Source organism: Tasmannia lanceolata, unplaced genomic scaffold (genome assembly GCF_043159265.1).
Source record: "Tasmannia lanceolata isolate RefF3 unplaced genomic scaffold, GAP_Taslan_0.1 ptg000008l, whole genome shotgun sequence".
In the NCBI taxonomy this organism is placed as follows: domain Eukaryota; kingdom Viridiplantae; phylum Streptophyta; class Magnoliopsida; order Canellales; family Winteraceae; genus Tasmannia; species Tasmannia lanceolata.
The window spans coordinates 58,448,529-58,462,527 of NW_027518685.1; the positions used below are offsets into that span (position 1 = coordinate 58,448,529).

Consider the following 13,999-nt stretch of genomic DNA (forward strand, 5'->3'; position numbering starts at 1 on the left):
TGTCATCACCGTAGGATGGATGGTCCTGATCATTGGTTCGTTTTATGTGCTAAGTGAACGGTGATGATCGATGGGGGCATAACCTAGGATGTCTTGGGTTCTATATTTAGGGGGGTTTAGTCGCGTGGGATTTTAATGTGCGGACTTCTCCATATTGTCCGTGACTCTTTGGGGACTTGGACTTTAATGTGCAGACACTTGGGACTTTCGGGACTCTGGCGGGGGCTTTTTAGAGTCGTGCGGACATTGAAATCACCCATTAGTCATCAACAAATACATGAATTTGAGGTCCTAGAGTTTTAAGAATCTAAGTAATATTGTGCATTTGTGGGTCCTGTTCTTTGGTTTTAAGAATTTCTAGCTTATACCTTTGTTACACTAGCTTATACAGTAGCTATTGTTGGACTAGGTGACAGAAAAGAAAAGTTTGCAAGGTTCTGTTCTTTGGGTTAGATTGTGGTGAAGAACCAGTCCGCTCAGATAAGGAGAATTTAACCCGAAAGTTATGCTCAGTCTAAAATCAAAGAAGAGTAAGCCAGAAAGTATGCCACAGGAATTGCAGAAATCAATTTTTAATGGTAGAAATTGCAGAAATCATCTTCAAACCAGCAAGTCAATTTCAATTCAAAATGATATTCCAAATACCAATAATTCTATCAGCCACTCCCAGACCATAAACAATAGCAAAAGCCCTTCTTCTGTAAGTTGTTACTTGATAAAGATCAAAGCCATGGCAGAGGCAATACTATATCAAGAGCTCTTTTTCTTTATCAATTCCAATAATATTTATAAAAATATGTGGGTAGAGAGCATTCGAAGAGGACCTACTTGGTCTTGCTTGGATGAAGCAGGTCTAAAGGAGAACCATCATTCAAAGAATGTAAAAATTCTAATATTCAAAGAATCTAAAAACCCCAATATTCAAAGAATGTAAAAACCCTATTATCCAGTTAGCTGTAAAAAATTTACAGATTGTAATAGCCCAATTATATAGATGATCTAAAAACACATGTATTGCAGATGATTCCTCAAAGAAAAATCATCTGCAATGTTTATTAGGGCAGAGAGAGAGAGAGAGAGAGACGAGCATACATCAAAAACCCTTGCAATGGCTTTCTTCTCTACAAAGATTAAGGCAGAGAACAGAGATGTGTTTGCGATGGCGTCTTTTTTTCGTGGACTTTAAAGTTTCACCTCTATAGGGTGAACATCGGAAGTGAGTTTTTAATACATAAGTCTGAACTTCAAGTTCGCACGCCCTCTAAAAGGTTGTGACTTTAATAAATTTCGACTAAGGGGGTATTTAAGAGGTCCCGAAAAAAGTACCACACAACTAACGGCTGACTCTCGAAATACGCCAAAGGTCTCCAAAGTACCGCGCGACTAACCCCCTCTTAGAGTATGTTTGGCTACCATGGTTTTTTTTTGTTTTAAAAAAAAAAACATTTTCTGCTAATTTGTTTTTGGACTTTTTAAGCATTCTGTCTTTTTACTTGTTTGTTAAACCACTAATATATAGTTTTTATTTATGATAGGCAGTTTGGGGCCACTAAACCAAATCTACCAATCGCCCCTCCTACCTTTTAGGAATATTCAACTAAGCCTTTGTCTCAAACTAGTTGGGGTCGGCCAATGAATCCTTTAGAAAAAATTTATGAAGAAGGTGAAGGAATCTATTCTGCTCAAATTGACTGAGACCAAGTCTGACACTAGTTGGCTTCGTCTACATGGATCATTTTCTTCCATTCTCTCTTATCAAAGGTCATGTTCTCTGTTATGTTCATACTTTTTAGGAATACTAATTAAAATTAATTTCCTAAGTTTGGGGTGGAGGAGTGGACCGACTGACCCTCTCATTTTTATGGAGAGCTGATGTTTTATTGAGATTCAGAAATATAATGGCATTAACGTAATTACACCTTAAAGAAAGGGGCTTATCTCTAAATAGTGAGTGGGTGTTGGGGAAAAGCGAAAGCAAACAGATATAACAAAAAATTGGCGTCATTGGCTTTGTAGAATGATAAAATACTTCTGATATGATATATAATTTCTTTGTTATATATCTCATGCCAAAAGTATAATATTCTATAGAAAAAATAAACCATATAAAACAAATTAACTATGCAGTGTTTGTTTGCATTGGGAAATATCTCAATATATTTATTTATTGCTCCCACTTACAATATCTTACATTTTTTTTCATGTAATATTATAAAAGGGAAATGATATTTCCACACACTTTCTCAGCATTTCCATCCCTTTTGTTTGTCTTTTCCTAAAAATGAAGAAAAAGAGAAACAAAAGGAGTGGGAAATTCAGGCATTTTTAAAAGATGGCAAAGAGAGAATGAAAATGATGGGAAAGGGAGTGGAAATATCATTTCCTATTATAAAGGTTACAATATAGAAAATATTTCAGGGAAATGATAAATGCGCCCCTTTTCTTTACATGGGACAACCGACTGCAGTGTACATGGAAATCGGGTCCGTTGAATCCTTCCCATGTGAAGTACATCAGCTCTTTTGCAGTCATAGATACGCCGCAGCAAGCTGTCCCAAGTGAAAAAGGGGCAGATATATCACTACCCATATTTTATTGTGCATTTTTAAGGATGGACAAACAAGAGGGGAGGAAAATCTAGGAAGAGGGGGTGGAAATATCATTTCCAACATAGAAAACCATAAAAATACATTAAGGTGCGATTGCAAGAATCGGAAACTTGAATCGGCATCCTATTCTGATTCCACACGATTCACATTTGGTTCAAACAAAATCAATGGAATCAAAGGGTAGAGATGACCTTAAGATGGAATTAACGGTGAAAGAAAAGCCAAATCTCTTTCCCATCCCAAGAGGTGGTATTCTGATCTCGCCCCTGTTGGAATGAAATTCTTATTATTATTTTTTGAATGAAAATTTTTGTTTCAAAATTTTCCATTCTATTTCATGGAGAATCGGAATACGACGCCAATTCCAATTCCTAATTCTGGCAATCCAAATGCAGCCTATAGGCAAACGTACAATTAGTGCTAAACTATTTAGTGATCCAAACCAATTTACCGTGGAGGACCATGATCTAAACATCTTTTCCATCAAAGGATCCTAACCTTCCATTTCCCTCTAATTTTTTATCTCATCTGATAGCAATGAAAATGCTCAACACTATGTCTCACACTATGTCTTGTTCAATTCAACATGTCTAATCCTCCTTTGGAAATTAGACCAAAGAGGCCCTTCTTGCATTATGTTCTCGAGGTTGAGAAGTTTAAGCTTTAGATTTGAAATAGAGGGGTGTCAAAGCAAAACAGGGGGATACTTCTTGCATTATGTTCTCAGTGTTGAGAGGTTTAAAATTTAGGTTTGAAATAGATGGGTGTCAAAACAAAACAGGGGGTATCAATTTACTATAATGTATACATATTTTATGGAGAAGAGATAAGTAACCTCCCTTTCAATTGTTGGTCCGGATTTTCATGATCGGGCAATAAAAAAGGAATAAAATAAGGGGAAATGTTATATTTTCACTATTTTTTACGTGGGACAGCCCCTCTTGTGTATTTATGACTTCTCTTTTACACTGGAGGGGGACTGTCCCAAGTAAAAAACAAAGGGAGTCGATATATCACTTCCCTAAAATAAGCTATGTTCTAAGTGGTTGCATTTATTTTTCGAAATTCCATGTGCACGTCCAACCTAATCGACATGGAAGATTGGTCAATGTTTCTGCACATGGTCCGGCTCTAAGATAAAAACAAATAATATATGAGGGACTGGTATTGTTGATAATGGCACCACTCTGTTTTACCCTCTTCTAATTGGATGGACGTTGATAGCATCTTTAGTATGGTAACAGCCATGAAAGAAAAACCACCCCTTTTCAACATTTCCATCATTTTTTGTTTGTCTTTTCCTGAGAAGTCAAACAAAAGGAGGTGGAAACAAGAGAAATGCTGGAAATGGCATTTCAAAAAAAATAAAATTCTACAAGGCTACTGACTTGAATTGCATGTTCTTTATTTGAAAAGTTTTTAATTCCAAGGCTATTGGCTTGTACTTCCTTTGATATTATAAATCCTAAATGCTCGATTCCATTCTTCTAAAAGGCCAAGGTTACCGACTCATACTTTGATTTTGATTTTTTTCATTGGACCTTAATATCCTAAAGCCTACTGACTTTGGTTTTTTCAACACCTCAACATCCTAAAGCCCACTAAACTTCTTTTTTGTTTAACTGTTGGATGAACCAAAAGCTATCTTGTATTTTTATATGCTTATTTGATAGAACTAATAGATGTATAAAACTACTGGTATTTTTTATTTTTCTTAAGAGGAACTACAACTATTTTCTATTTCTTATTTTTCTTTAGCATAAAAAAATCACAACTACTAACATTAGATAATTGTCAAAAGAATTAAAAAAAAACTACTAGAAATGAGAAAATACTAACCTCTTAAGATTCGGATGGAATTTGCACTCCTCCTAGAAAGTCGACTTGTTGAGAGAAGGGAGAGAACGAGGGACTCGACCAAGGTGGTCTGAGGGGTAGGGAGGCTAGTGGCTTTAGGTGTTGAGACCTAGTTGCTAAGGGTGGTGCCAAAATGGCTAGAGGCTAGTGGTCAAGGTGGGACCAATGTGGCTAGAGGCTAGTGGTTAGGGTGGGACCAATGTGGCTAGAGGCTAATGGGTAGGGGGTGGACTAATTCTACTAGATAGGGGGGCATGGGGATTTTTTAGTTGTGTGTGAAAGGGAAGGTGCGGTATTTATTTAGTGACGGCTTTTTTGAGATAAGCAAAAGTGGGTTGGGTGGAGGGTTATGATTGATTTAGTTTTGATCTAAGGCCTGTGGTGAAAAAGGGATATGATCAAAGAAAAGGGTGGAGACGTGTGGTTGGTTCACTTTGGATGAGCTTGCCACATAAACCCCAAGTGGTTGGTTTTGAATGGCTAGGATCATGCCACCATCAAGTGATCTACTTTGGGTGGCCTTGATCAAACCATGTTGTGTGGAGATAAGCTTTGCACACAACCACCAATGGAGGGAAATCCATGTGTACAAAAGGAAAAAATTACATGGAAAAAGGAGTGAGGGGCACAAAATACAAATTTGTGAAAAAGTAGGAGTGGTGTGGCACTGCCACAAAAAATGAGTGAGGTGCGCAAAAAAGGTCGTGAGATGGGGGTGGGCGGTGGCTATGAGATCTTTGGGACTTTGGGGGAGGGAAAATGATTGAAAAAGTGTTGTACAAGGGGGTGGATTTGGGGGCTGAAAAAGAGGGAAATGGGTTTTTTTATTCCTTCTAATAATCTCTCGTTAAATGAGAACCGTCGATTTTGAGGGCGGCCCAATTGCCCACCAAATCATCGTATTATCGTTCGAAGCGTGTGACTTATCCTCACTCCCAATCGATGATCTAAAACATTAATTGGTGGATTTGAGTCCTTTAAATGGGTAAATCACTGATGTGTAAATCGGCCTTTGCGATCTCAAAGGCATCAACGATCAACAACAATCTGTGGATCTATTCACCGAATTTTTCCTATTCAATCGCACTAGCCTTTAATCGGGTCCCAACCATGATCGTAGGGGCCTTGGTACTTGTAAGCCCAAGGGTTCCCCATGGGTTCAGTCAATCACCTTGTTTTGATGATTAACAAATACAAATTGATTAGTCGTTTATGGACTGATCAGTTGCCTTGAGTGTTGTGTCTTAGACAGGAACTTGACATGCTTGACATGTCATATCGCCATTACACAATGCAACACAACACATGCTTGAGGATCAACATGCAAAGGAGCTTGAACACATTGGTGGCATCATCCTTGGAAGATGTTAAAGCAAGGAGCTCAAGTGAAGATCCCACAAGCAATCCAAGAACCACATTGAAGATCAAATGAAGATTGGCTCAAGAGTTCATTCAAGAGAGTGTTCAAAAGGGTAGTATGTATCACCTTTCTCTCTTGTGTTTTCTCTTGATCAAGGCACATCTTAAAATCCCTAAAATATGTTTTTCAAAGAGACTAACACACCCTTTAAGGACTTAAATGGATAAGTGAATGGCCATGGTGGTGTACCAACATGTTGGGACCCATATGGCATTCAACACAAGAAAGAACAAAACAGAGTTCCGAAGCAATAACCTGGACCAGCAACTAAATCCTATCAAAACTTATTTAAAACATTTTCAAATATTTTTGAAAATATTTTTAACAGATAGCTCTCATTTTTCTCATATCCGTAGAGTATAAGAACATCAAAATCCGACGAGAAATGAGGGAGATATGAATTTTACAAGTTCAACACTGTTTGCTGGAAACCAGTCTCGGAACTCCGAGAATTATTCTCGGAGCTCCGAGCTCGGAACTCCGAGAAAATTCTCGGAGCTCCGAGAAATGCACCAGGTTCTTAAACTTAAATCTCTGTTTGGTTTCTCGGAACTCCGAGAAACCCTCGGAGCTCCGAGCTCGGAACTCCGAGAAAACTCTCGGAACTCCGAGAAGTGTATTTTCTCAAAAAATTATAGCCGTTGGAGGCCCAACGGCTAGTTGATTTTTTGACCCAGTTTTGACTGTTTTACCCCCCAACGGTCACATGGAGTTGGGACTTTATATATACCCATTCAAGGGTTTAAAATACAAGATGAACATGTTCCAACCTTAACAAACCCTAGAAACTTATTTGCAACCATTTTTGGGTTAATTTTTCTCACCAATCCATTGTGCCTTGATTTTGGGAAAATCATTTGAGATTGGTTTAGGCTTTCATTTGCAAATTATTTTTGAGAGAAAGTGTGTGAGCTACAACTTGTAATCAAGCCTAGTAAGAGGCTAATACTTCTTCTTCTTCTTTATTCGATCGGTGGCAAGGGCATCCGTGTTTAATTCCCTTGGGAGAAAGCGCTTAGAACTCGGCGGAGAAGGAGAGTCATTGTAAAGGTGGAAGAGCATCCTTATCTAATTCCCTTGGAGTGTAAAAGCCTCGGAGCCGGGCGTCGTGGAGGTCTCAATAGTGGAAATCCTCAAGTGCGACCTTGAGTAGAGTGGAGTAGGCCGTTTGCCGAACCACTATAAATCTTTGTGTCACTTGTGTTGGTATTTCTCTATCTTTCTCTCCCTCTCACTTTCTTATTTATTTGTGCTTGCATTCTTACATATTTGGAATTGAGTGAGTAGTTAGCATTTTGGTTTTGATTGAATATTGGTACCTTTGCTAACTAGGCTATAAATCACCTAATTAAGTTTGCTAATCAACAAGGGCTTTTGAACTTATATTAATTTGTAATATTGTTTAAGTTCAACTATTTCAAACTCAATTAAACAAGGGATAAGTCTTGGGTGAAATTTTAGTAAAAGTTTTCAAAAGGTAAAATTTTTATAAACATCCTATTCACCCCCCCTCTAGGTTGCCAAACCAAGTCACTACTTGGATTTCAGTACTAACCTAACAACCTTGGTTAACCATGGAAATTTCACAATCATTTGTAGCCCTTGATTTAGGGTCCTTTAAAAAATTGGGCTTTAGTAGGTTATCAGACATTCGACCAAAAAGCAACACTAGGTAATTTTGACCCGATTAAAGATTCGTATGGTCGGATTAGTGTTTCAATGATCCTAAGTGTTTGAAACCATGTTCGAGGGCCTCTTACATGATTTGGTACACTTAAGTCATCAAATGTCATTTTTCTTCATTTCTTGGGTAAAACTAGTGAATTTTCCACAGATAACTAGCAGAATATTGTCGGTTAAGCATAGTAAAATGGGGGTATCTACAAAGCATTAGTATTCTCTTGTAGTTTGTGATTTTCCAACACAAGGTTATCATTTCCAGTTTTCATCACTTTTATTCTATTTTTCAAATTACTTATTTCAAGAGATCAGAATAGTTCATTTCTTTTTTCTTCTTCTTTTAATAAATGATTTTCATTCTCATGTTTACCAATTTTTTTATTTGGATCATCAATCTCAAAAAAAATTCTCATATTCTTGGTTGATAGATTCATCATCCTTTTCTAGCCATTCATATTCTTTTTCAAGGCTGGTGACAATGTTCTTGAGAATAGTTTTTTTGGTTAGTTAATTCTCAAATTGTTCACGTAATTTTTGAAAAGATTCAAAGAGTTCTTCAAATGTAAAGTTCGCATTGTCTAGAATGTTCTCATTTGATTCATCATGAGATGCCGTTAAGCATAAGATTTCAGTGTGGCACATGTTCTCAATTTGGTTCAAAATTTCTTTTGCATTCTTACTTGAGGATATCTTACGATACATATTCGGTGGTAATGCACAACAAATAGCAATTAGGGCTTATGTGTTTAGTAAAGACAATTTCTTATTATAATCATTCTAGTTTTCATTTTCAATTATCTTTACTATATTTCTATCTAGACTCTTTAGGTAGGTCTTCATATGGATCAACCAAGATCCATAATCCAAATCATCAAGGCAAGGTAGTCTGGATCCCATATTAGTTGCCAATAAATGATATTTAACTTTAAGCCGGTTAATGTTATGATTCTAGAGCCTAAGCTCTGATGCCAATTGAATTCCCGGTTTGGCAACCAACAGGGGGCTGGATTGGTTTCTTTATAAAATTTTCCCCTTTACCTTTCCAATTTCACCCTAGTTTTGTCTTTTCTTAATCAAGTTAGATTAGTAGCTTAAAAGTAATATTAATAACATGAGCACAAAATCCTAGTTGTTTTACAAACTTGATTAGAAAGAATATTGGCCTAATTAGCTAAGTGGAATGTGCAAGTGCAATCTAGTCCGTCCGTGCAATCTAGTAAATGCGGGACCCTTATCCAAATGATATAAATGGGTCATTAGAGTTGTAAGTGGGATCATTGCAGGGATTTGACAGTCGATCCTGCAGAACCCAATGATGGGCCCCACAGTGATTTTTCTCCTTAGTTAACAACTACAATCACATTGGATTAGTGGCCTCCATCGAGACGTAACCCTGAAGATGAACGTCTAATCATCATACCCTTAATCACATCTAATATGTTCAAGTCATTTCTCCATTCTTCATCTATTTCCATGTCGGATATCACTATTAGCCTTGTGAGTTTGTCCAAGACTCCAGTTCTACCCTTTGGTGATCTCAAGAAGTACCACGGTTAGATAGACCAAGAATCAGTGTCGGGCCACAGACCAATATGACCCCTTAGGTCTAAGGACATGTAAATGGTCCTGTCTGGTAGAATAGCCTTACTAACTCCTGTCCAAAGGCTATTCTTGTTTGATCTTGTTCAGTGCACGATCCTATCATCTCACCCACTCTTCTTGCTTAGGGTCCACTACCCAAGTGACTGGGATAAGCCACTCCACGACACGTGCATGTAAGCAAGACTGGTACTGGTTGTCTACAGGAGGAGATGTCTAATCTCGACCCCAACCATGAATCTTTAGGGGCCGTTTGGGTACGCGGATTTTAGAATCCAGGTTTTTAGCTTGAAAACAGTGTAAAAGAGGGTTCATGATCAAGTTGATGTATAATGTCCTGACAACGTTTCTTGGATTTTAAGTGAGAAATTCATGTTTTAAGAATCTCTCCCACATCCTGAGATTTCTAAGACCTAGAAATATGGGAGGATCTGCTTCTTTCTTGATGACAGAAATAAGTAAAAAACGAGTAAAAAATGACGGATGGTCTGTTTCTTCTCTTGTCTCTCAGCTACAATTTTAAAGAAATCCCGGATCCTAAAATCCGCATATCCAAACGGCCCCTTAAGGTCTGGAAAGAACTGGGGTACCATATCTCTCTGCTCCCTAGGATCTGTGAATCCTCGAGCATGGTATTCCTACTTTGCTACCTAAGGACGAATATATGACGAATTACAAGCACATCACACATATTCAATCATATATTACCCATTAGATGTCATGAAGTTAAATCTTTATTAATATTAATGTGACAAGATATACGAAATGTACCGGCTTTTAGGTCACTAACTCTAACAGTAACGTGTATGGGTTGGTGGATAAGGCTGAGTATGTTGATTAGTGGGAGTCTGCATGAGTATTTATAAACACTTTAATGTGATCACATTTTTGGGTTTTGATCCTGATAAATAAAGTTATCTGCTCCATCTTCTTGGTTTCGTGCACATAAATGAATGTATTAAAATAAGCAGAATGTCTGAAAAAGACCAAAAGTGGATCGTTTGGTTAACTAACATTTATGTTGGTTGAAATGGTAGCTATGTGACCATGGGGGCTATTGGTTTAAATTAATAATCAAATGACTACATGATTCGTAACCATTGTTTCATTGATTGGAACGGTTAGAGAACCGTTATATGCCAGTTATAATTTGAAAGCTCACGCTGGCCAAGTGGGAGATTGTTGGTATGTTTCCAATTTGTGGCCTGGGTATGAGCCCATTCTCTTTGAAAATATTGGCCATACGCCAAGTTAATGATAGTAACATTCTCGCATTGGCTTTTGGTAAAAGGCAACGTGCCTTAGCAGTTTTGGTAGCTTAGCTTTGCTGAGCTAAGAGGCTACACTTAGAAGCTTAAGCTTGATGGAAGCTTAACAATTTTAGAGAAATTATATATAGCCCAAGGTCCCTCTTTCCACACTAAGGACATGCTCACATTTTGAGAGCTCCATTGAGAGTGATTCACGTTAAGAGTGAGGGGCCCTCTATCAGCCTTCTAAGTGGAGGAAAGATAAGGCCTTGGGTGGCTTTCCTTGTTGTTCAAAAAGGCTTGGGAAAGGTGTGAGGACAGCCACTTGGTGTTTGGAACAAAAGCAAGCAAAGGGAGATCAACAATGGCTTCAGGTATCATGTTTATGTTTAAATACCCCATTGGAACATGGTTTTTCTTGGATTTGTTTCACTAAAGATACTAGGGATCAAAGTGTGTGCATAAAGTTTTAACGCTCCTTAATCTCAAGGAACGAGAAAGAGATAAGTCTAAGTGTGGATTGCAGTAACTCCTTTTTTTTTATTAGGAACCTTTATATATAGGGAAGTGATATTTACGCCCCTTTTGATTACCAGGGACACCTGGTGTCAGTGTATCAATGACAAAAGGGGGGCTATTGTACTTGATGTCAGAAAAATCTAGTGGATTCGATTGCAACGTACATCGGCGCTGGTGACCCTGGTGATCAAAAGGGGCGTAAATATCATTTCCCTTTATATATTATCTTATTTATTTTCCCTTTTTATCTTCTATTGATTGGGGTCTAACTTTAGTAACTATAAATATAGAAGCTCACATATATTGAAAGATGTATAAAAAGGAGGTCAGACTATCTCAATTCTCACATTGAGATTGAGACGAGAGAAAATCAATATTGTCTTTACTTTCTCTACAAAATCATTGTTCTTGTGGGCTAGTGTGACACAACATGAGCTGTTTTGCCCTATATGTGAATTGAATATTACATTTGATTGACCAATACTTATAGTATCCACAATCGAGAGACTTGGGAGAAGCTGCTAAAAAATCTCACTATTATTGGTTGTAGGAACAGGATCATTTGTTTGATGTTACATCGATTACCGTAACGAAAAATCAAAGGTCGAATCAATATTCACATGTGTCACGTGTATCTGGTTCTTGGTAAATAATTAAATAACAGCATTCACTCCCATGAGATTAGCATTGCTTTGGAGTCACAATAAGTTGAGAAAGAGGTGGAAATATCATTTCCCTATCCAAAATACCCATAATAATAATTATTATTATTATAATTTTTTCTTTGGTGCTGAATGTCATCTTTCTATGTGTGAACGGTAACATGAGATTGTCGAGGTGCAGCTCGGACCGGGTTGAGGCCAACCGTAGCCCAACACGAACCCTGGGTCGATGAGTGTCAACACCAACCGAACCCACCTTTAAATCACTCAACCCTAGCCCTAATCCTAACCCTAACCCTAACCCTAACCCGTCTAACCTAGGTTCGGGTTGGCCCAGTGCAAAATCAGAAAAAACACCAAAAATTGGATATTGGGTGCAGGGTCGGGTTGGGTTTGGGGTCTCAACAAAATGATAGTAAAATTACGGGGATGATGCCAGGTTCGGGTCGGTTCGGCTGCCCAAGGCTTCTACCCTTACCCAAACCCATAATAATTATAAAGGGTTTTCCCAACTCTAACCCACCCAACCCAACCCAAACATTAATCGGGTTAAACTGGTCGGGTTCCGTTGGCCCGACCCAAGTTGCAACCCTATGAGATTGAATCACTTGCTCAACTTTTGGACAAATATGCCCTTATACGTGGCAATATTTTGAATGCTGTTTTGCCACAATCTAACACAAGTGCGTCTTCATACCGTTTCCTTTGACAATCTTCTTTTTCTTTGGAACTTCTTCCTCAAGCAAGCATTCACCACTTTATCGATCAGAAGAAAACGGGTTCCGCAGAAAGGAGAAGAAAGAGCCCAAGTTCTGAAAACGTTGTAAAACGAGTGAGTCTTCCTCTTCATCCAGGTTTTTAATATCTGATAGCTTGCAGTACCTTTTTGTTATGCCTTTTCTGTTCAGTTTTTTAGGGTTTTCTCGTCGATTTTGGTGCTCTGGTGTTTTTTTTTTCTGTGCTTGAGTTTATTTAATTGAATGCCGCTCACTTATTGGGTAGTGGAGAAAAACAAAGCAAAACACGGTATTTATGATTTTGTTTTATTTTGTCGATGGTACAGAAATGTTCATTTTTTTTTATCAATGGGATTTTCTCTTTTCCTCTTTGAATATTTAATGTTGTTTTTTTTTTGTACGCTTCTAGTAGGACTTTATATGTTGGCTCCATTTCACATAAAATTTGATTCAGGGTCTAGTTTCATCAGCCTTAGGAAAGACTTCCCGCTCAAAAATTGCCAAAAAGTTTAGTATTGATTATTTTCTGATATTCCCATCTAATTTTTACCCTTAAAATGACACCCAAAGAAGAAAATATGAAAAGAAAAGTATCTTTTGAATGATAAAAAATAAAAGTAGGCTTCGGCCCCAAGTCGTTTGGCATTTTTGCCTTCTGTTGTCTGCCACGGTTAGGGCAAATAGCAAACTCGCCATGCCAAGGAACCAAGGGCACTACCTGGTTGCCGACCCTGTAAAATGAGTTCCCAATAAAATGGGTAAGTAGGGAACAAGCACATGCACCACAATGCGAGCTGAGTAAGGCATCGAACTTGAAGTGATAAGGTCGTGAATGGGTTGGTCAGCTGCGCAATGCCAGGTAGCCCACGAGCATGCACGATCCAAATGCCACTCACGCTCCAACACGGTGTCTTCAGGCACCGGCTGGCAACTTGAGTGAATAAAAAACCCTGGCGCAATGGGTGCCAATGGGGCCGGAGCTAACGAGCAATCATCCGCGGCCTTGCGCCCATGGTCTTTGCAACCAAGCATCCTAGTCACCCGACGGGGTCGGGATACCAACCCGGCCGACACGAGCAGTCGCCCATGGTCTTCAGTTGCGGAACGGTGTAGTGCCGGTCTGCCGCTCGACTCGGGGTGTGGACTGTTGCGTGCCGGTGGCCTAAGCCCTGGCGGATGATCCCGCATTACCGCCCATGGGGATATCTTGTCGGTGCGATCGGGGTGGATTGCATATGCCTCATGATGTATTTTATTTTTTATCTTAGAAGAAAGTTGGTGAAATTTCTTAACAAAAAGACAAAAAAAGAGAAGTTCTTTATATAATAGTGATTCTAAGAATTTAGAACTTCACTTATCACTTCCAATTAGAATTCAATAAGTAATCTGGTTTTCTGCTTTCATGGTTTTCTGTGTGTGGGTCCATCATAAAGTTGGCTACTTGACATGCATTTTTTGAGTGTGGAACTTATGGGTTCTGCTTTAGATTGGTAAGATGGAGTGCAGCTGTTTTATCTATTTTGCTTGCGCATTGCATGCGGTCCCTAGCGGGAGATTCAAGTCGGACTAGACCTCTGTAGAATGCATTGTAATAAGATACGGTTTGGTGTTAAATGTTCAAGATGTAAGAATTTTTGTGACTATCCATTATCTACTATCTCTACTT

General features: G+C 38.5%; 1 protein-coding gene across 1 annotated transcript in view; it reads left to right on the forward strand.

The window, feature by feature from the left end:
- Nucleotides 1-12,272: 12,272 nt before the first annotated feature.
- LOC143885395 (proteasome subunit beta type-7-B) overlaps nt 12,273-13,999 on the forward strand; it is a 40,537-nt gene continuing 38,810 nt past the window's right edge. The window contains exon 1 of the mRNA XM_077389550.1: nt 12,273-12,428. The gene's annotated coding sequence lies outside the window, so the exon portion shown is untranslated. The remainder of the gene's footprint in view (nt 12,429-13,999) is intronic.